Genomic DNA, 20,772 nt, shown 5'->3' with positions numbered 1-20,772 from the left:
ATGTGCACAGTCCTGGCACAGGCAGCGCAGGTGGGGGGGCCATGCTGGCACCGCCATGCTCCTGGGCACAGCCACAATGGCTGCATTCAGGAACCGGTGGGGCATTGGTGATGTGTCCACGTGGGCAGTGCTGCTGCCTGGGGTTCCCTGCCCACCCTCTGCCTGCCCACGGTGGAGCAGAGCCGAAAGGCTGGGAGCATGGAGCCAGAGCTGCCTGCAGCACTACTGCTCACCCCAACACTGCTTGCAGCAGCGCAGGCAGGGGGACCAGGCAAGGCTCAGGGCTGGCTGGGCACCAAGGGTCAGTGTCAGCCTCAGCCTGGCAGCACCAAGCCCCTGGGGACATCAGCACCCAGCCCCCAGGGCTCAGGCCAGCAGTAGGATGCTGCCACCCCCCCTGCAGCCTGGTCACCTGCACCCAGGGCTGCTGCAGGCCCAGCCATGGGAGAAGGACACTGAGGCCGGCATAACTGCCAGCACCCCGACCGTTCCCTCTGCCAGGTTGGGGGTGCTCAGCACCCTGGGGGCACCTGCAGGACGCCGTAGGGACCTGAGCAGCACTCACGGTGAGGCAGCCAGTGTGACCTGTCCCAGCCCCTTCTACCCCCTGGGGAGCTAGATTTCTTCCCCGTGGACTTTCCTAGAGTGCTCAAGTGCTTCAAAAGCAGATGATGTTTATTATGGGAGCATCTCTGTGCCTTAAGCAGGAACTACCCCTGATTTAAAAGCAGAAAGCACACTTTCAGACAGCGAGAAGCCAGTCGTGGAGAGTGCTTGCCATCACACAGCACTTTCTGGATGCAAAACTCACCTCCTGCTGCCCCACGTCACAGGACAGCACCCCAGGAGACCCCGATGTGGGGGGCCACAGGTCAAGAAAGGACATGGGTCCCAGCATGCTGCCAAAGGGACAATTTAACGGACATATTTGCCATCATAAACCTTTAGAAGAAGTTTAGATCACAACTGCAGCAAACTTGATTGAGACCATTCAAAATGCTGTCCCAAATGATTTAATTTGTTTCTAAATATTACCCACAGCAGGAGCAGGACCCAATCCTGCAGGGCAGGCAGGCTCCCCGGGCAGTCCCAGCCATTCCCAGCACCTAGCCTTGCTCATGCATGTTCCCTCAGGAGCAAAGGCAGGGCCAGAGCAGCTCCCGTGCTGAGGATGGCAGCTGCCTGGGCAGTGGCTGGCAGAGGCAGGAGACAGCAGGCGCCATCTCCCCAGACCCTTGCTCTGTGCAGGGTACTGGCTGAAGGACTCCTCTGCACCCATGGTCCCTGGTGCCACATGCCAAGCACAACCCTGGTTCTCAGCAAGGGCTGGCTTGCTTCTGCTGCAGCATCCCCCAAAATGGGCTGGGGGATATGCTCCTGCAGCATCCCCCAAAATGGGCTGGGGGATATGCTCCTGAGGGCAGACATCAGGTGAAATGGCTGGAGCCAGTTGGAGCTCCAGGCTACTGAAACAGGCACATGGGAACCGCAACTGCAAAGAAAGCCTTAGTAGGATCAGAGGTAGAGCTGCTTGTCATGCCTGTAATCTCCTCCCATCATCTCCCTGCCTGCTCCTCCTTCCCTTGGTGTTTTCCTCTCCCCCCCCCTTCAAGCTGGAGTGTGGATTCACAGCTTTCCCAGACGCTCTGCCCCCGCTCTTCCCTAGCATATCCTGGCTCCAGCCTCCACAGTGCTACCCTCCCAGAGCCTTTCCTTCCCTGCCACCTCCAAACAGGCTTTCACTCAAGCCTGCTTTCCTCTTCCCCCTGCCCATTCACTCCCTGCTGCTAGGCTGGTTTTCAAGGCTGAGCATCCCCCTTTGCTCCTGGGCCCTGCTCTCCCCTCCTCGCTCTCTGCTGAGGACACCGTCCGTCCATGATGCTTTACTTCCGAAGCATCACGGACATGGGCAGGCATGAGTCTCTGTGCAAAGCCCCATGCTGAGTGCTTGACCAGGTCTCCACGGGCTCCAGCACAACAGGGGTGCACAGAGCTGGATAACAACCAAGCACACTCCTCCCTTGTAGCTGCATTTGGCAGCTGCTGAGGGCCCGGTGGGGCTGATCCTGGCAGCAAAGCCCACTGCCATGCTGCAGGACAGACAGCTGCTGCAGGACAGATGGCTGCCACAGAGGCAGCTGGACATGAGGAGCAAGCTGGGCACAGGGAGCACCCTGTGGGGGTGGTAGTGGCTGCGTGACACCGGGCAGGGGGTCCAAGTACTTGCCAGCCCCCAGGAACAACAGAGGAGCTCACCAGGGCTGCGGTACCCAGCACCCCTGCTGTGGGGCAGAGGCCGAGCAGGCAGGGGACAGGCAGGATGAGAGCACAGGCAGTATAGGCAGGGCCTTGCAGCCATCCTGGAAACATGAGAGGAGCCCCAGCAAGGAGTCCTGGGTATCTTCCAGGAACACATAAAGTGAACAAGGAATGCAGCACCCCTGAGCCCCACTGTCACCCAGCCCTCACCCCCTGGCAGTGGGGGACATGCAAATCCCCAAACTGTTCTGCAGTGCAGTGGGCAGCCCAGAGAGCTCTCCTGGGCTGGTCTGCAGCAAGGCCAAAAAATCATATGAGCTGCCCTGTTTATGGTGAAGGGGGAGGGAGGTCAGAAATGCAGGGTACCCCCAGCTCCTGGAGACTGCACACCACTCCTCCTCATGCAGGACTGGCAGGGGCAGAGATCTGCAATTCTCCAAACCGTTCCCTAGCTGGAAAAGTGCTCTGTCCCCGCAACCCGGGCTCCAGGACCTGCATCCCACCCAGGCTAGCCCTCCCCACGCTGGGCACCCACTGCCGGCTAAAGCCCAGAGAGTCCCACAGGCAGCCAGCAGCACCGCAGAGCATCCCGTGTAGTTGCCTTCTCCACAGCAGGGCCAGCCCTACCTCGCTGCCAGCTCCCCATGCTTCCAGCACAGCTCGTCACTGCCAGGCTGCAGCCGCGTCCGAGGCAGCGCTTTCTGCAGAGCCACCTCTTCCCCAACCCCAACACCCCCGCACAGTGATTGATGTGTACCACAGCCGCAGCCGAGCTGGCAACTGGGCTGCCTTCCCATCCCACCATCGGACTCCTGCCTCACCAGGAGCTCTGTGCCCACACCACAGCCCCTTGGTGTGGCGGGAGGGACCCACGTAGATGCTGGTGCCAGCCCCATCCGCCCCACTTGCCTGCAAACACCTGACTCATCCCGGGCCAGGGACCAGAGAGCCGGCGCAGGCTGCGATCCTGCCAGGATCCTTCACCATGCAGAGAGCTCAGCTCCTGCACTGGCTGCTCAGCAAGGAGCTGGAGCCACTATACACCTTCATCCCAAGTTAATCTGGCACTTTCCTGCATCACCAGCCCCATCTCTTACATAGGTCCTAAGGCAGCAAACACCTGCACTGCCTCCAAAACACATACCCAAGCACCCCACTTGCACTAGTCAGCTTGGAGATATACCAGCAGCAAGAGCTGAACAGAAGCTCCTTCATCGCCCCTGTCCACAGTGAAGTGCAGACCGTGACATGCAGCACATCCCTGCCTGCAGGGCACGTGGCTCCTTGTGCCCCGCCTTGTCCCCTGGGAGGGACAACGCCACAGAGCAAACACCAGGGCTAGGTACTGCACCACAGAGGTGCCTTGTACCCCGTAATGCAACAGCACGAAGAGCCTGTAAAGCACAGTGCTGACACCGCCGCAGCAGAGGGACGGATCCTGCCTTCAGTGAGCAGTGGGAAACCCCAGAGCACAGACAGGGGCACTGCCAGAGCAGCTGCAGGATGGCAGTGGGTGCTGCAGCAGCGGGGAGTGGCAGCCCAGGGGTGGGCCGGCAGGGCTGGCTGTGGCTGGGCAGGCAGCCTGCAGACAGGGAACAGGTAAAATTTACCAGGTGTAGGCAGCCTGCTGGGAGGAGCAGTGCTCAGGTAGCACCCACAGGTTTGGACACATGCTGATGAAAACTCCAGAGTGCACCAAGCCATCAGGAGCCCCAGGGGAAGAAGCACAAGCCAGGCAAAGTCTGGGACTTGCTGGCAGACCCCCAGCAGGCTCCTGTTAGCGGGGTGCAGGCACCCACCTGCGTGGTCCGGCCATGCAGAGCCTGACTGTGCTGGATGCAGAGTGAGAAAACCCCGCTCAGCCCTAACTGCCCAGTCACTCACCAGTATGAGTTCTCCATATGGTACCCATGGGTTGGGATGCTCATGGACCATCCCCTCCACCCATGAACATCAGCCCTGGGGGAACCAGCAGGGCAGGGACCAGGTTGCAGCCCTGACACCTCTCCCCATGAGCCCCCTGCCGAGCCAGGCACCGCTCAGGCAGGCTGGCACGTGCCATGCTGGCAGATGGCAAGCTCGGCCTCACACAGGGACTCCTGAGCTGCTGGAACAGGACAACCCGGGGTAGGGGGAATCTCGCTTGAGCTAAACACAGAAGCCTGTGGCAAGGGAGGACCAGCCATCCCATGCTTCCCAGCAAGCCCCCCTCTTCCGAAATCCTTGCCCAGTCTGTTTGCACCCTAACCCGACACACCGACCTTGGCAGCGCAATCCCCTCAAGTTAGCCAGGCTGGGGACCAATCGGGCTTACCACTTCCCTGGCTCCCGGTGGGGCGGCATTGCAGGCATGGGCCCCCACAGCTCCCATGGGAGCAGCACCCAGGCAGCCCCATGCAAAAGGGGGTCTCAGCCTGAGCAGCCTCAGCATCCTCAATGGCATTTCCAGCCATGAACCCCCACCTCACCCTCACCCCAAGGGGCTGCAGCCACCAGTTCTTGGCTGCTCTGCACCCCTCCCACTGTGGTCAGGGCTGGCATCACCAATCTCCAAGCACCCACAACTGTAAAAACTCCTTATCCTGAGCAGCCGCATGAACAAGGAGGAGGAGACACAGAAAGTGGAGAGAAGAGTCAGCCCAGAGCCAAGAGAAGAGATGAAACACAGACAGGAAAAGGAGGGGGAAAGGGAGAGACAGATGGGACACGTGATAGGAAAGACCTAATTTATCATGTTGTGCACAACCTCCCCGCTCAGCCAAACTCCCCGGCCCTGGGGAGTGCTGCCTGAAGCAGGAGGGAGGCAGCAGGAGCTGTGGCTGTCCTGTGCCTGCTTGCCCCGGGTCAAGCCAGCCTGGGGGCAATGACCATGAGACACCATCCCCCCTCTCTGATCAGCGCTGAACCCCAGGAAACATCCCTGTGCTGGCTCCATAAGGTAGCCTAGGGAAAACAAGAGCAGAAAAGATCTTCCCTCCATCCCTGGCAAGAAGCAACAATGCACCCAGCCAGAGGCGCTCGGGTCCCAGGGTGCCAGGCTGGAAGGGACTCAGTGCACCCGCTACCCACTAATAGGGATGGAGATTCCTGTGGAAATGCTCTTCTCCCTGGCTCCAAAATCTACCACCAGTGAGATCCACAGGGTGCACAAGGCATTGGGGAGACCTGAACAGCAACGAGTTTCAAACAGGATCCTGCTGGCATCTTGGTCCCTGTGGCAGGGGTGCCTGCACTTCACCCCATCGAGGACCCCATTGTGCTCTTCTGAACGCCTTGCACGTTGCCCCTCTAGAGGCCACCATGCTGTGCTCGAGGACTGAATCACAGAATCACAGGCTGGTTGAGGTTGGAGGCACCTCTGGAGGTCACCTTGTTCAACCCCCTGCTCCATCAGGGCCACCCAGAGCCAGCTGCCCAGGACCACGTCCAGGCGGCTTTTGAGTATCTCCATGGATGGAGATTCCACCACCTCCCTGGGCAACCTATGCCAGCACTCAGCCACCCTCACAATGAAAAAGTGTTTCCTGATGTTCAGAAGGACCCTCCTGTGTTCCAGTTTGTGCCCGTGGCCTCTGGTCCTGTCCCTGGGCACCACTGAGACGAGCCTGGCTCCGTCCTCTTGGCAGGAAGCCCTGGCAGTGGCCAAGGATGGCACATGCTGCTGGAAGCAGGGGGAAGTTGCCCCATGGATGAGTTCCCCCACTTTGCACTCTAAGGAGAGGCAAACGAATCCCACAGGGTGGCACAGGCCAACCCATGTAGCACATTTTTCCCTTTAAAAGTGAGGGGATCGCAGAGTCCCAGCAGAGCCCAAGACACCTCCATGGGCATTTCAGCACAGGATTTGGGCCAGCAGAAAGATGTCAGCTGCAGTACCACCCCACAGAAGAGCACCCCTAACTACTTCAGTGCCACAGGGGATGGCAGGCACCCAGCTAATGCCTGAGTTGTCCCACGGAGATGTGACTCATGGGCTGGGCCTGATCCTGCACCTACTCACCCACCAAAAAAACCACACCAAGATCCCTCCTCGGGAGGGACAAGCTTGGGCACCCACCGACACCAGAGGTGCCTGCCCTCCAAGCAAGCACTGAGCCATGCCACTGAGCCAAGCTCCTGCAAAGGTGGTGGTTGCTGGCAAGTCCCTCCTTGCTCCCACCACCCCTGCTGACCCCATGACACAGTCTCCTCACATCCTTGCAATCCCACCCGGCACAGAAGGCAACCATTTGCATTCTGCACTGCCACAGGGTCCACAGGCTGGGAGCTCGCCCAGCTGCTGGCAGGGGAAACTGAGGCACATGGGGCTTGGTCACACAGCAGCCACAGCAATGCTCTCTCCCTGCCTCCCACCCTGGTGGGGGATGTAGGCATTTGGGATGGGCCTCATCCTGCAACCGTTCCCCTGCCCAGAGCCTGCACCCAGCTGCCAACTCAGGCCTGTCACCCCTCTGAGAGCGGCGGGGAGGGGTAGGCATAGGAGAAAACATGACATTAATCCTCAGAGTGCTTTAAATCCAAGCAAGGGCTAATCATTACTTGTAACCTCCAGATATCACAGGCACCCAGAGGCACCCTGCAGCTGCTCACCCTGCGCAGGGACACTGCGCCTGTGCCTGCCCCTGCTGCCCTGCACAGCCTGAGCAGGAGGGAGGATTTGGGGAGGGCCAGGGGCTGCAGCACAGCACACCTGGTCCATGCCCAAAACAGTCTTTTCCTGAAACACCCCACTTGAACCACTTGTCCCTGTCACCACCTGTTCAGCTCTGTCCTCGCATTAGCAAAAAAGAGTTTGGCACCTACCTTGGAGGTTCACACAGGCTGAAGCAAGTGCTGGAGGGGCTGTTATTAGAATATTTGTGGGTTTTAACTCAATTCCCCTGCTTTCGGGATGCCTAGCTCATACCTTCTGAATGCCTAAAGACACGAGTGCAGGCTTCACTCTGGTTTCTTCACATCCAATCCTCTCCAACCATGAGGAACGTATGTCCAGGAGAGGGGAGCAACAGCAATCCAGTGGCTGTGCAGCCATGAACCAAATCCCCACTGGTGACAACAGATTGAAGCAGGATCAGGACCCCAAGAAACCCCAGAGCATCACCAAATAAGACTAAATACCAAGAGCACACGTAGCATGGCCCCTTTGCCCATCTCGGGGTTCAGCATCCTGCTAACGTGCCAGGTCAGGGGCACTGACCCACCGGACAAGGCCAGCTCTGCTGGGGCAGGGCAAGCAGCCAGGGCAGGAGCAAACTGGGGAGCAGCCTGTGCACTGGTGAAGACTCGCAGCTCCAACAAGGAACAGAAGGGCAGAAAAGGAGGAACCGTCTCCTATGCACAGAAATATCCCCCCACCCTGGTCCCCACGGTGCAGCAGCTTCCCAGGCTGCTGGAGAGAAGGACCCGCACCCTCTGCAGGTGCCCAGGCATAGGAGAAAAGAGCTTTTTAGCTTTTTCCAAGGCAAGGACAGCTCCGAGGCCTCAGAGATGTTCAAGATAAGAGACAAATGTTTTAAAGGCCGGAAGGGACAGGAAGAGGGATAACAGAGGGTGGGGAGAAGAAAAAGCAAGTTGGCTTGGAGCTGCAGTGGGCTGGGGACCAGCCCACAGGCTTCCTTCATCGGCTCTGACCTTCCCCATAGAGGACAGCACAGGACACAGCGGGGACTTGGGCCATGCAGGCAGATGTGGGGCTACTGCAAAGAAAAAAATGGTATTAAGGAGAAAATACCTCGGTCCTGCCCCAGGAGTGCAACTGCACTGCAGGGTGCACACCAACCCAACCCAGACCCCCTACTAGTGCTGCCCACACCGGGGTCCTGCTGCCTCCTGCCACCGCAGAGGGCAGGACACGCAGCGCTGTGCCCCTGGGTCCCACAGGACAGCGTGGTGCCCCGCTTGTCGGGCTCCAGGGGCCTCCCACACCGGACAGGCTCGCTCCCGCCTATCCTCACATTTTCCAGTTTGTCTAGGACAGTGCCCCAGTGCCTGAGGTCCTCAAAGACCCCCTGGGCACCCCCAGACCTGATGCAAAGCTCGCCAGGAGATGTGCTGGCCAGTTCTGGGGCTGTGGCAGGCACCCACTGGGGGGAGTACCCCACTTCACCAGATCATAGGGTAAGCCTCAAGGGCAATGAGGAAAGGGGTCCTCAGCTCTCCCCACGCACCCTGGAGGAGACAGGGAGGGGACAGGCCATGCCACCAAGCCTGGAGGAACAGGAGCAGAGCTGCCCCAGCCCCTGTGCTGCCCCATGCCCACCTTCATGAGCCCCACGTGCTCCAGGCTCCCCTCTCCTCTCCCATCGGCGCCCCACCAGGTCGCATCCCCCAGGAGCTAGGATGCCGTCTCCCCCCAGCCCTGCCCCTGCTTTGCTGCGGCACAACGCAAGAAGTGCCCACACACCAGACAACCAGTTCTCGGGAATGGATTTACTCCGATTCCCTCCTGCTTAATATCCTTTATCCGACCCTTGTTTGTCTTTCAGCAGCAATTAGCTCTGCCCGGGCTGCTTTCCCTGCCTGTTTTATATTCAGGATGTATATATAATGTATGTACTATATACATTAAAGCAGCACCATCACCACGCGGTCTAACGCGCCATGCACCATCACTTCAGAAGGTCCGAGTCCCAAAGCCACCATGATGCCGGTTCCCAGCCATGCCTGCAGTGACCAGCACTGCAGTGCCCGATGCTACACCCGGGTCCTAAAATATACGTACGGCATAGCTGGATTCCAGCTGCTGCAGGGAAAACTGTAACTTGGAAATTTCCGTGCTCTGAAGCATTTCACAGATACGCAAAAGGACCAACAAGGTGTCAAGAAGCTTGAACAAGCCACAGGGCTGAGCAGGAGCCAGAAATAGCAACCAGAAGCCTGGGTTACATGTGCCAGGAAGGATCACAGCATGGGCAGACAGACACCCCCTCATCAGGCTGCCCTGTTGCAGAAAACAACCTTCAAATTATTACCTCAGTGGAGATGGACGGCAAGAGGTTCATGGCCTTGAACAACCTTTCTTACCTGACTCTGACTCTACTTTGCTAAGAAAATACTTCACTAGTCTCACTTCAATACCTATTTGCAAGCAACAGCATTTGTATCCCTGCAGAGCTGGGGAGAATCTGTCTTGTGGCATCCAAGCGCCTAGACACTACGGACACCCAAACTGGGGACAAATAGAAAACTCCTCAATGACTTGCAAAATGCAACCAAAAAAACCACTGTCATCAGGCTCCAGCTTGCTGCAGGGCACCTAGTCTACAAAAATCCTTCAGAAGGAAATCAGAGGCTGGAAAGCACCAACCTGGACACGCATGCACTGAGGACACAGTACTTCAGTCTCCAACCCAGCTGTGAGCTACAGCACCCAGGATGGGGCCCAGCCTCCCAAGAGGATTACACCTGTGGGCAGTTCTGACAATTTACGTCTCAGGTTGAGGGTATCTGAGCCCAGAAAGGACATGGAAAGATGCCCAAATAATATTTTTGAAGCATAACAACAGTACTTGTCCATCATCCTTGAGATGGTTCAGAATAGCTCAATGGATTTACAGTTGTGCCAGATGTGCTGGGGGTAACCTGCCTCCCACCAGGAAAAGGGAGGCAGGTGACCCCCACTTCTAACCTGAATTACAGAAACACCTGCTCAGCAAGGAGCCCCACAACACAGTTTACAGGGACCAGAGATGCCTCCCCATGCACGCACGGGGAAGACGGAGGTTGTCTCATCCTCCCCGCCGGCTGCCTGTGACCGAAGCAGCATGCCAGGATGTCCAGCCAAGCAGGTGACTGTGCTCTTGGGTTGGGAAAATGATGGTTGGATGCCACCACAAATTCACCAAGGTGCCAGGGCACCAAACTCTGTGCCACGGCTGCTGCCAGGGAAGGGACCGGAAGGTGGAGCTCCCTTTGCAGGCAGAGCACATCTCTCTCCAGCTCGGTTCTGGCATACCTCACAGCCAGGCTTGGGAAATGCTGATAAGATGAGGAAAAACATCTTCTCTCTCTCCTCTCGCGCGGCTCTCCTTCCAGACAATTAATTTCAGCCCTGTACCAGCCCGTGGCTGTCTTGCAGCACTGCTGTGAATCATCAGTAGTGAAACGCTGACTCACAGAGGTGAGGCTCTGGATGCAGCTGATGTGGGAGCCCTGGTCCCTGCAGCCTCCTGCAAGTGAGCTCCTGACAACCCTCCTTCAGGTCCCCACACTGCCTCTGCGAGCCCCAGGGAGGCCACAGCAGCCCTCCACTGTAGCAGGGAGATGATGCTTCAAGAGGTCATTTAATCCCACTCAGCTCAACACAGGGAGTAGCTCCATCCATACCAGCCCGACAAGCCTTTAATAGTCTCCTGTAGTGGAAACTCCTCTCCCTGCATCACCACCCACGCCAGGGCTTTATCCTCATCACATTAGAGAGGGATTCTCCAGCATCTCACCAAACCTCCTTCCCTGTAGTATTGGGCTGTGGCTGTCCCTGTCCCAGAACTCCTTCTGCCCTTCCACTATTTCAAGTTCTGCGTCTCCCCACCATCCCCAGGTCACCACGACTCCTCCATGGGAACAGCCCCACAAAGAGTCGGTGCTAACAGCAGCTCAGCCCTGCACAGAGGAGAAGGCAACACCCGCAGTAGCTCACTCAGCCCAGGGACAGCAACCCCCTGCGGCCACCGTTCAACCAGCAGGACCTGTGTCCACCCAGATGGGAAAGTGCTTTCTCAGGTCCATCAGGTTCCAGCCTTGGTTCTTCCCAGACATGATCTGGAGGCCCTCAGAGAGCAACAGGTCTACAGAGCCACTAAACCAAGGCAAAGACAGCTGCCCAGGGAGGTCCCTGCAGGACCAGCCCCAGGAGCTCCTCTCTGCTCAACCCTGAAAGAGCAGAAAAGAGGTGGCAGAGGCATGGGCGGTTGGGCACTGAGTGCTGCTGGGTCCAAACCGAAAGCATTCTGTTCCTCCTCCTGCCATAAGCGTCTTGACTGTGCCATGAAGGTCTAGTCCACGTGCCCTTGCTGCCTGTAGCTGGATGGACCTTGGGGTTCATCTTGTCTCTGCCTGGCTCCTGCAGATCCCTGTTAGCCGAGACAGCAATGCTTTGCATTTTCAGCACTGAGATTTGCTGTCTGGTGTGTAACCACAGCTTTCCAAGACTCCTCATGCCCACATACTTGTCTCAAGACCCTTCTCTACATTTCCTCCTCATGTCCTGGTATTTTCTCTCTATTCCTCAGATTGGTCACACAGATGGATGTTTTAGCATCCAAGTCTTTTTCCAGACAACCACAATCTCTTCTGATGTTCTCCATTTACAGTAAAGCAGTTCCCCCTTCACCTCACACCAAAGACAACCTCCATTTCCCAATGACCTGGCTCCTCTGCCCAGCAAGCACTTAAACATGCACACAACCGGCAGGACTAAAGCATGAGAGCACGGGCACCACATTCCACAGGCACTGGGAGAAGTTTTATTGCTCACCCATTCCCTGCCACTACCATCCACCTCATCCAGTCCTCCCTGCAACCATGAGGTGCTTGCAGGCATTGTCACTCCATCCACCCATGAGCCTTGCACCACACATCCATCCACATCACTGCATACACGTGTAGTCTCACAGCCACATTGCCCATAACTCACCCTTTTCCCATCACCTCCGAGCCTGCTCCCTCCCACCCACCCACCTGCCGGGAGCATTTGAAAAGAAAATGTCAGGCCAACACAGCATGATGTTCTCCTGCCCAGCAGGATGGTGTGAGCTCAAGTAGGTCACACTAGGAGCATGAAGGACAGTGTGAGTGTTCCCTCTTCACCTGACACCTTTCCTGCCAGCTTGTGAGCAGACCTCATGCTGGCCCAGCTGAGATCTGCTGCCTTGTCCTGCTAACCAGACCAAGGCTGGCCCAGCACACAACAGCACAGCATCAGGGGGACCCAGTCCTGCCGCAGCTCCTGCCTTTGGGTACGGAAGATCCATGAGGCTTGAACCTGCTAGTGGAGACCACCACCAACTAACCACAAGAGGCTGCTTCCAGTGAAACTGCAGGGACACATCAGCTTCTGTTCCTCCAGCAGAGATGACAAGTCTAGCTCAGAGCCTGCCTGGCAATGGAGGGCAGGAAGGTCTCATTAAGGCTGTCTGGACCAGTCCCTTCCTGAAGACAGGCCCAAGCCTGCCGTATCAGGAGGTCTTAAATCAATGTAGGGCTTTGATGGCTACTTCAGACACCTTTGTCAGGAGAGGTGTTTACTTTCCAGCCCCAAGTAAGCCCGGCAAGCTTGGGCTGTTGAGTTGCTGTGCTCTGCAACCATTGACCTGACCTGGAGTTCCTCAGGGATGCTGAGCTGGGGAAGAGGAGTCAAACCCAGGGCTGAAGCAGCTGTCGAGCACCATGATGAGAAGCAGACAGTGGCTCTTCATCGACACGGTGCATGACGGCCAGGCTGGAACTGCCAAGCGATGAATAGGGTCAAGTGGGGAAAAATATGAGAGTAAAGGTAGCAAGGATGAGATGATCTCATGGCAACACACTCATGTGAGCACAGCGATCCTGTGTAACACCTCCACAAGCTTTGGGATCCACCATGTGGAAGGAGCCCACAGCATGCGGCTCTCCCACCTCTCTGAACAGGGCTGGCACAGCTGCTCTCCTGCAGCAAGCTCAGACTTAATTGACACTTGCTGAATCTGTGTTTGGGCAATTATGTATTTATATTATGTCAGCAGTTGCCAAGAGCCCGGACATCTGCTCGCTCATCATGCGTGAGCCAGGCAGTGCAGAGACATTTGACCCCAGAGCAGGATGCTGGGCTTTTGCAAACACAGCTGACAGGCAGAAAAGTGCCTCCCCTGGCACAAACCGCACTGTCCTCCACCAGCATCACCTTCGGGAGATGGGCAGAGACCTGCTGCCCACAGTGGCATCCCCCTCCTCCAGGGTTAATAAAGCAGCCTGAGCTTATTTTACCAAACTACACCCTGGAAACTGGGCTCAGCATCCCTACAGCTCCAAAGGCATCGTGCCATGGTTCAAAAATGAATCATGAGAAGGGGCGGGGGGGGGGGCAAATTTAAGAAGCCACCGAGTTCACAGGGAGGGGGCAGGGCTGTCCCCCAAGTCAGCCTTGAGTTAGGCAGCGATGGCAACTCACCACCTGCCCCACTCAGCTGCTAGCGTCAAAAGCAGCAGGGCACAGTCTGTCCTGAGAGACCAAACCCTCCTTCCAGCTTGCTCCCTCTGTGCTTTGGCCCCAGCCCTTTTAGCACCAGGAAAAACCAGGGAAGAGGAGCGTGACCTCTGCTGCATCCCAGCAGAAGGGGGGAACGGGGCTGAGGGACCTCCTCCTCCAAGCCTGCCAGGATGCAAAAGCAGCATGTCCTCCTCCCTGCTGCCCTGCTCCCACTACACACAGTGGCACAGGGTCGTTTTGCAAGACCTGGGCAATTTGGCGCCATTTTAAACAAGGTTTCACTCCTACCCTTTCAAGTGACACCTCCCAGCTGAATAAATAATTCCAGGAATAAATTGCTGTGACCCCTCACAGCACACAGCTTGGGAAGCCAAGAAACACCTTCCACACATCATTAACATGCAGTCGAAGATCTCTCAACCAGTGGGTCAGGAGAGTGGTGATTCAGCTCTTGCAAAAACACCCCGTGATTCTCCAGATGAAAGTGCAGCCCAGACACCACCCAGCAGTGAGATGAAAGAGCCAGCACAGACTGCAACTCCCAGCCACCCCTCATCCCCTGGTTTGCTCTCCCTGCTCCCAGAGGCCCACATGAGCATGTGGGATGGAACTGGCAGCACCAGCCACGGCATGCTGTGTGCCATCGCTGAGCCCAGACGCTGCAGCGTCATCTTCTTGGCAGACCACAACCCACCTGCTTAGCACTCTGGGGATTTCTCTGCTCTCCTTGGCACCCACGGGTCCCTCCAGTCTCACCCGTTTTCGCCTCCAGAAGCCGAGTCCAATTGATGCCCTTGGCCATGCCAGGGCTCTGCCTTGCACCTGCCCAGCCCAGCCAGGGCAGCAGCTCTGTGGTACTGCAGCCTTTGAAGGTGCCAAAGGACCAACGCTATTCCAGACCTCTCCGGTTTCAGCCCAACTCCCTCACATTTCAACTCCCTCCCCCTGATGTCAGCCACTTGGTAGCACAAGCAGAAATGCCTACCTGTCACCAGCCAGCTGAAAACCATCCCCTGCTCCCAGGCAGAGCCACTGCTGCTGCTCCCCAAGAGCTGTCCCTGCTGCCCACCAGCCACACACCCCAAAGCATCTCCAAAGCAGCTCAGCAGGCAGATAGAGGCAGGCGGCAATGGCCGCCTCGCTGTCTCCTTGGGAGGAGAGCCTGGTGGCAAGGCTGCACTGTGCAAGCACCATCGCTGGCTCTCAGGGACAGGGGTATGTCTCAGCAGGGAATGGCTCACCGGTCCCCTCCCTGACTGGGAACAGCCACACCGCCATGCAGCACCGCCATGCAGCACCTTCATGCCAGTACAGCCATACCGACCTGCGGGCTTACAGGGACCCCAAAGCTCAGCCCAGAGCACAGGCTCCCACTGGCAGCATGGCAGCTCAGCCACTCGGGAGCAAAGGGCGCAGCGAGGACAGATCCTTACACCAGGATCCAGTGGCAAACCAAGCAGTCCTCGTGCCAGAAACCGTACAGCCACCAGCAACCCCACCCTGCATCATCCTCCACTGGCTGCCCGCACCCTGCCCGCTGCTCCAGGAAAGAGCCTGGCGGGTGTGGAACTTCATTAAGGCTTCCTGCAAAACCAAAGGCTGCCCAGCTTGCCCCCTCTGTCACATCAGGCAGCCCTGTAAAGCCAGGAATGTGCCTCCTCCAGGCAAATGCATACCTTTTAAAAGGCATGCTTGTGCTGGCAGCACAGTTCAGAGCACACTAGGAGCAGGAAGACAGGAGATTTACCATATGACTGTGCACCCAGGGCATTCAGCTCTTCCAGCAAAGGTCCAGCAAGAAGCACTGGCTATGGGCAGGAATATTACAGGAGAGGGCAGGGGAGAAAGCAGGTTGTTTAACATTCAGCACACAACATCCTCCAATGCAATGGCACATGGTGAACCAGCCCAGGGGGGTGCACTGAAGGGTTTAAGCCACCATCCAGAGCAACAACACAGCTCCTGCCCACGCTGCAGGATGTCATTTGATCCAAAGACTTTCCAAGTGCCTTACAAACACCCAGCATTGGGAAGGTCGTAAAAAAAAGGGACCCAAGGCCACAACTTACCCAGGCAGGTTTGCAGTCGTCCTGAGAGACAGCCCTGAGTCGGGACACCTGCGCAGCACAGCCACTGACACCTCCCCAAACCCTTCTGCACCACTCAGCCTTCCTGTACCACCCTGACTGCCCCTGTCTCGACACAGCCACCACCTAAGGAGGACCGAAGGTACCCAGGCTCCATTGGCACAACTGTTCAGAGGGGAAACATGCTCCCCCAGTGTTTCACAGCCAGCCCACCCTGCATTCACAGCCCTCAGCCCAGCCAAGGGGCTGCACGTGAGCCACAGGGTGCAGGAGCCTTGGGGGTCCCCACTTTTTGCCCTGCTTCGCTGCAAAATGGCAAAATCAGGCAGGAAAGCAGCAGAAGTCCCAAACAAAGCGGTCAACGGAGCTTCAAGACAGCTTCCTTCCCCAAGGTGAGGGTGTCAGCGATCTTTGGCAGAAGAACCTCAAATCAGGGTTCAGTGGTGCCCACAGACACTCTGGGATGCCCTTCTGCCCCGGGACAGTGTGGTGCAGCCAGCAGGTGGCAGGACCTCCCACTGTGCTGCCTGGGAAGGATGCAGGCAATGCTGGAGCAGACAGGCAGCGGTGCAGCGGCTGGTACCCAGAAAGCTCCACCTCTGCTGGTTGCTTAGCGACCAGCATCCCGCAGGAGCCACCTCGCCAGCACGTCCCTGCCAGCCGCGCCAGCTCTGCCGCGACGGCTCTGGCAGCAGAGGTGAGACCAGAAACCTCCACCTGGTATCTGCCAGCTTCCTCCTTCCCGCTGAAGCACTGGGGCCTGGCGGTGCCGGGGACGTGCTCTGCTGCTGTCCATCTGTCCCTGCACCCCATCGGCCCCCACATCTCAGCCCCTAGCCTTGCCTCAGACCCAAGGCATACAGGAAAGGGAGCAACACTTTTAGATGAGACAGAACTTCCATCCCAAGTCCAGCTGCTGCCTCCAAAAGCTGATAAATGCTAGACAGGGAAAGGAAAAGGACAAATGCAAACCACTTCATGTCCTCTGAGGCCATCTCAAGCAGCCAGCCCAGCTGACTGGGAATGAGCATCCCCCACAGCACCACACAACCTGCTTTCCCAGGGACGTCGATGCATCTGAGCACCCCCCATGCTCTGGTCAGCATCATCCTTCACAGCTTGGCTCCCTCCTAGCAAATCCCCAAGATGCAAAGGGCAAGTCACAAGCCTCAGCATCACTGTGGCTTCCCAACTGATAGAGGCCAACATACTTGAGAAAATCCCTCCAAACACCTCAAAATTCCTTTGCAGGGAAGAAAATGCTACAGGTTCACAGGAAGAAAAGCAGCAGATCGTTAAGTGAAACAGGCAGGAGCTGGAGCTCAAGGAAGAGAATTGTTCTTGCAAATGTTTTTTGGACACTGCCTGCAATTTATGCTGCCGTTCATCTTACTTCTGAGCGAAGACAGATTAGCTGGCTGGAAAGAGGAGCAGGAAATTGCTATATTAACTGTGGAAAATCAGGACTGGAAAATAGATCTTCTAGGGCTTTCTTAAACTATCCCCAGCACTGGTGTCTCCAGCACAGGTCTGACCTCTCATGGGTCGGAGCTAGAGAGCAAACCAAGTTTTTCCTTCAACTTGGAACCTGAAAATCTGATTAATCATCAGTCCTGCAAGAAATCAATGCAACCACAAGCACACTGCCCCGAAGTCTCATTAAAAAAGCTGAGGGGCTTCCATGAACTTTCAACCCTGCAGTAACAGCCTCCTTACAACTTGGCATTGGGTGCCAGGATAGCAGGAGGCAAAGGCTCCATGCATTAAAGTAGCCCAAGATACCCACAGTTGGGACTCCAGAGGCTGCTCTCCCAATGGTCTCCACCTTCCCTACCCAGGCCACACTGGATGGCAGGGGAGATGCTACCAGCTGGCATGGCCCGGCATCCCGCGCCCAGCTCGCTCACTGGCATCATCAAAACCAAAGGTTTTTCAGGGGAGTAGAATATCTTAGGCGAGTTGGGGGTTTTTTGGTTTCTTTTAAGATAAGGGAAGGAGGTACTTTCTGCAACAAAATGACTACAACTATAGGATTTTTTTAAAACAAACAAAAAAAACCCCAAACCTCCATTCTTCTTTGAATGCAGGTTTAATAAGGCACAGAGAACAAGGCACAGAGGACTGGTCAAAGGCACCAGCAGGGCCAGGACAGCAACCAGGAGCCACAGCAGGCCGCTCTGCTAAGGCCCATACTATGCCCCCTCATGCACACGGGCAGCCAGCTTCTGCTAGAGACCAAGCTGCTGACACCTCTCCAAGTGCTGGCTTGATCTGGTCCTGAGACTACAAACAATGCCACTTCTTGGGATTTATTCCATTGGCTTTATATTATTCCCAAATACAAAGCTTAAAATTCCTTTTTTTTTTTTTTTTCCCCCCTCTTCAACTGAAAGTTGAAGTCTGATTTACCCCTCAGGTGCAGGCAGGTCTCTGCCAGTTGCAGGCAGCAGCATCCCACTGCACGCAGGCAGCTGGGTGGGTGCAGGTTCACTCCCACTGCCTGGACTCACATCTGCCAACGCTGTGCCCGCAGACCCCATGTAGGAATCCAGCTCAGGTATGACACCAAGTTTGCCACTTAATTTTAACCCTTTTCATCCCTGGTACCACTCCTCCACTTCCACGTGACCAGATGCCAACCCTGCCAGAGGGGTGGCAGGAATCAAGAGTCATTTAGATGATGCATAGATATAATCCTGAACAGCTGTACAAATCCATGCCAGGGTCAAAACTGGGAGAGATGCACGGAGACCCCCCAGCTCCCACTGCAGAACTGCTCCAGCCTGGTGTTCTCCCATCCAGCATCCTCCAGGCCTCACCCCAGGGGGGGTCCCACCACACCAGCCAGCCTCCCAGGCACAAGGCAGACATCTTCTGGTAAATAAATATTGCTGGTTTTCCCTTGCTCTCCCCCAATTCTTCCATTTTACCTCTTGGACAATCCCGAGCAGTTTTTTTTCTCGGCTGTTTAATCTCTCTCCAGCTCCCAGAGGATATATGCTTTGTGCCTGCAGAAGCTCATCTAGCTTTGATGCGTCTCATATTCTACCCCCAGGGCAGGTGACGGGTATTCAGGGAACTTGGACAATTAAACGACAACAGAAGGAAGGGCTGGAGAAGTTGTTGGTTTTTTTTTTAAATAAAAATTAAAATAAATAAAGGGGGAAAGAAAAGCAAACCTGAATGAAGTCTCTCCTCCCCACTGCACCCAAGGGCAGAGCCCCAAGGTGGGCAGAGCCCATGGCAACCACCAGTGTCTCCTGCTCTTGTGCTTGGAGAAGAATGTCACAATCCAGGCACCCTGGGCACAAAACCCTGCTCCCAGCACAGGAGGGTGCTGCAGCCAGCCTGAATGCAGGGAACGGGGACCTCATTGCTGCAGCCGAGTTGGCCCCACCACAGCACAACCCAAGGGAGAAATTTGTGTCCAGGAGGTCCTGGACACAAGTGGCTGGCAGAGGCGGCAGCACTCCCTGGCACATGACTTGTGCCTAGCAGACCTGAGCACAGGCTGGCGCGGCTCCTGCCCTCCCAGCTAAACCAGAACAGCCTCAGCGAGGACTGGGAACACAAAGCTAGTGGCAGCTCCCAGGCAGATCCAGGCTCAGCCAGATCCATCCCAGCCTGACCCCTGTGTCCCACACAGCCCAGCCTCGCAGCAGGGCTCCTGGGCACGGAGCAGTGACACCACAGCTGCCACGAGCATGAGGCTCCAGCACTCTCACTGCAGCATGAGGGGAACAAGACAGAGATGCCTCTTATACCCGGCAGCCATCTCTGATGGGTTCACTGCTTCCCACCGTGCCCTCCTGACAGTAGGCAGGACACCCCCAGCCAGGAGGAAGGTGTCTGGGGGGAACAGTGCAAATAGTGCAGGCAACTGCAGGAGGATGCCCAGGGCTGGGTGTGCAGAAAGAAGGCATGGTGGTCTTGCCTGGAAGAGGTGTTGGATGGCTGACGACCATGTGGGGACGCAGGCAGTGCTGTAGCCCTGGCAGAGCACCAACATGCTGCACCCATCCCTGGGCTGGCATGGCACCACCTGCCTCTGCTCGCCAGTCCCTGGTCACTCCTCAGGAACCTGAAGGTGGGCCATGACAAGTGCCTTCTAGAAAAGGAGAAAAGTCTAGACATTCCAAGAGATGGGGCTGTCTGTCTTGGTCACCAGGTGGACAAGCCGAGCAGCAGGAAGGTCACTTGCCACCCCAGACAGCCTCTCACCCCCCACCAGCATCACCCCACCAGGGCTGGCACAAGGGACCCACTTGGAGATGGCTCTGGAGCATGAGCCCCTGATCCATGCCAGAGGCACCCACATTTGTCCTGCTCTCCCCAGCTGGCCCTGACTTCGGGGCATCCATCCAGGGTACTGGTGCAGCGCCGGCCACCAGGAGCCACTGGTCTGGGGGCTCTTGGGAGGGTGCAGCAAACACACCACTCAGCACTGCATCCCTTGCAACAGCATCGGGGACAGCAACTGGGGCTGTCACTGGTGGCAGTGAATGGGTGGGACAGCAATCCGCCCAGCATGGCCGCAGCATCCACCAACGTCTCCGTCTCCCCGGCAACCTGGGTACCAGCGCCTTCTTACTTGCAGCTGAGTGGTCTTGTGCAGCAAAAGCCATGCTGAATCCATAGCAGGATTACAGCAGCCCTCTCCTCGCTCTCCTGCCCTTTCCATCCAAAATTCATCATTAAAACATAACCTTGTGGTGAGGAACAAGAAGCATCACACCAGGGTCACGGGGAGCAGCAGCACTCCTGCTCACCCCACCAAACACCACCACGGGGTTTACCAGGACCCCCTGGGCTTTTGGCTGGAGGAAAGTGGGACCTGTGCGGCAGCTGCATGCAGAGTGACGGACACTGTCTCAATGGTGGCTACCTCAAATGGCCTCCATTACTTGCACATGGGAGCAGGATGAGCATCCTCCAGGTGACACCAGTGGCAAGGAGACCCAACCTCACTCTCCATCCAGCACATTCAGTGGCCTCAGAGGCTCTGAAAGCTCCTCACTGCAACACAAAGCTCCCTCTGGTGCCCCACCAGCTTCCCCATCACCCTACCAAGCATCCTGCCTTCTTTGCAGGTGGAGAAGGACACAAGCCAAGACCCGAGTTCTAGGGCAGCATATGGCTCCATGAGGAACTGGCTTTTTCCAGAGGTCCCTGAGCAATGCCACAGCAGAGAAAATACCGGCCATGCTGAGGACCCTCTCAGCAGGCTGAGATGCTGTACAC

General features: G+C 56.8%; 1 protein-coding gene across 16 annotated transcripts in view; it reads right to left on the bottom strand.

Moving 5' to 3' along the window:
• Positions 1-20,772, bottom strand: part of EPB41L1 (erythrocyte membrane protein band 4.1 like 1) — a 70,824-nt gene that overhangs the window by 35,615 nt on the left and 14,437 nt on the right. Inside the window, exon 1 of one of the 16 annotated variants that reach the window (XM_069807907.1) lies at positions 18,462-18,596. The exons of the other annotated variants lie outside the window; for them this stretch is intronic. The gene's annotated coding sequence lies outside the window, so the exon portion shown is untranslated. Of the gene's footprint in view, positions 1-18,461; positions 18,597-20,772 lie in introns of those variants that run through there. 16 annotated transcript variants of the gene reach the window in all.

The sequence above is a fragment of the Haliaeetus albicilla genome, chromosome 2, assembly GCF_947461875.1.
Source record: "Haliaeetus albicilla chromosome 2, bHalAlb1.1, whole genome shotgun sequence".
Taxonomy (NCBI): Eukaryota; Metazoa; Chordata; class Aves; order Accipitriformes; family Accipitridae; genus Haliaeetus; species Haliaeetus albicilla.
This window is presented reverse-complemented; position numbering and strand designations above follow the sequence as displayed.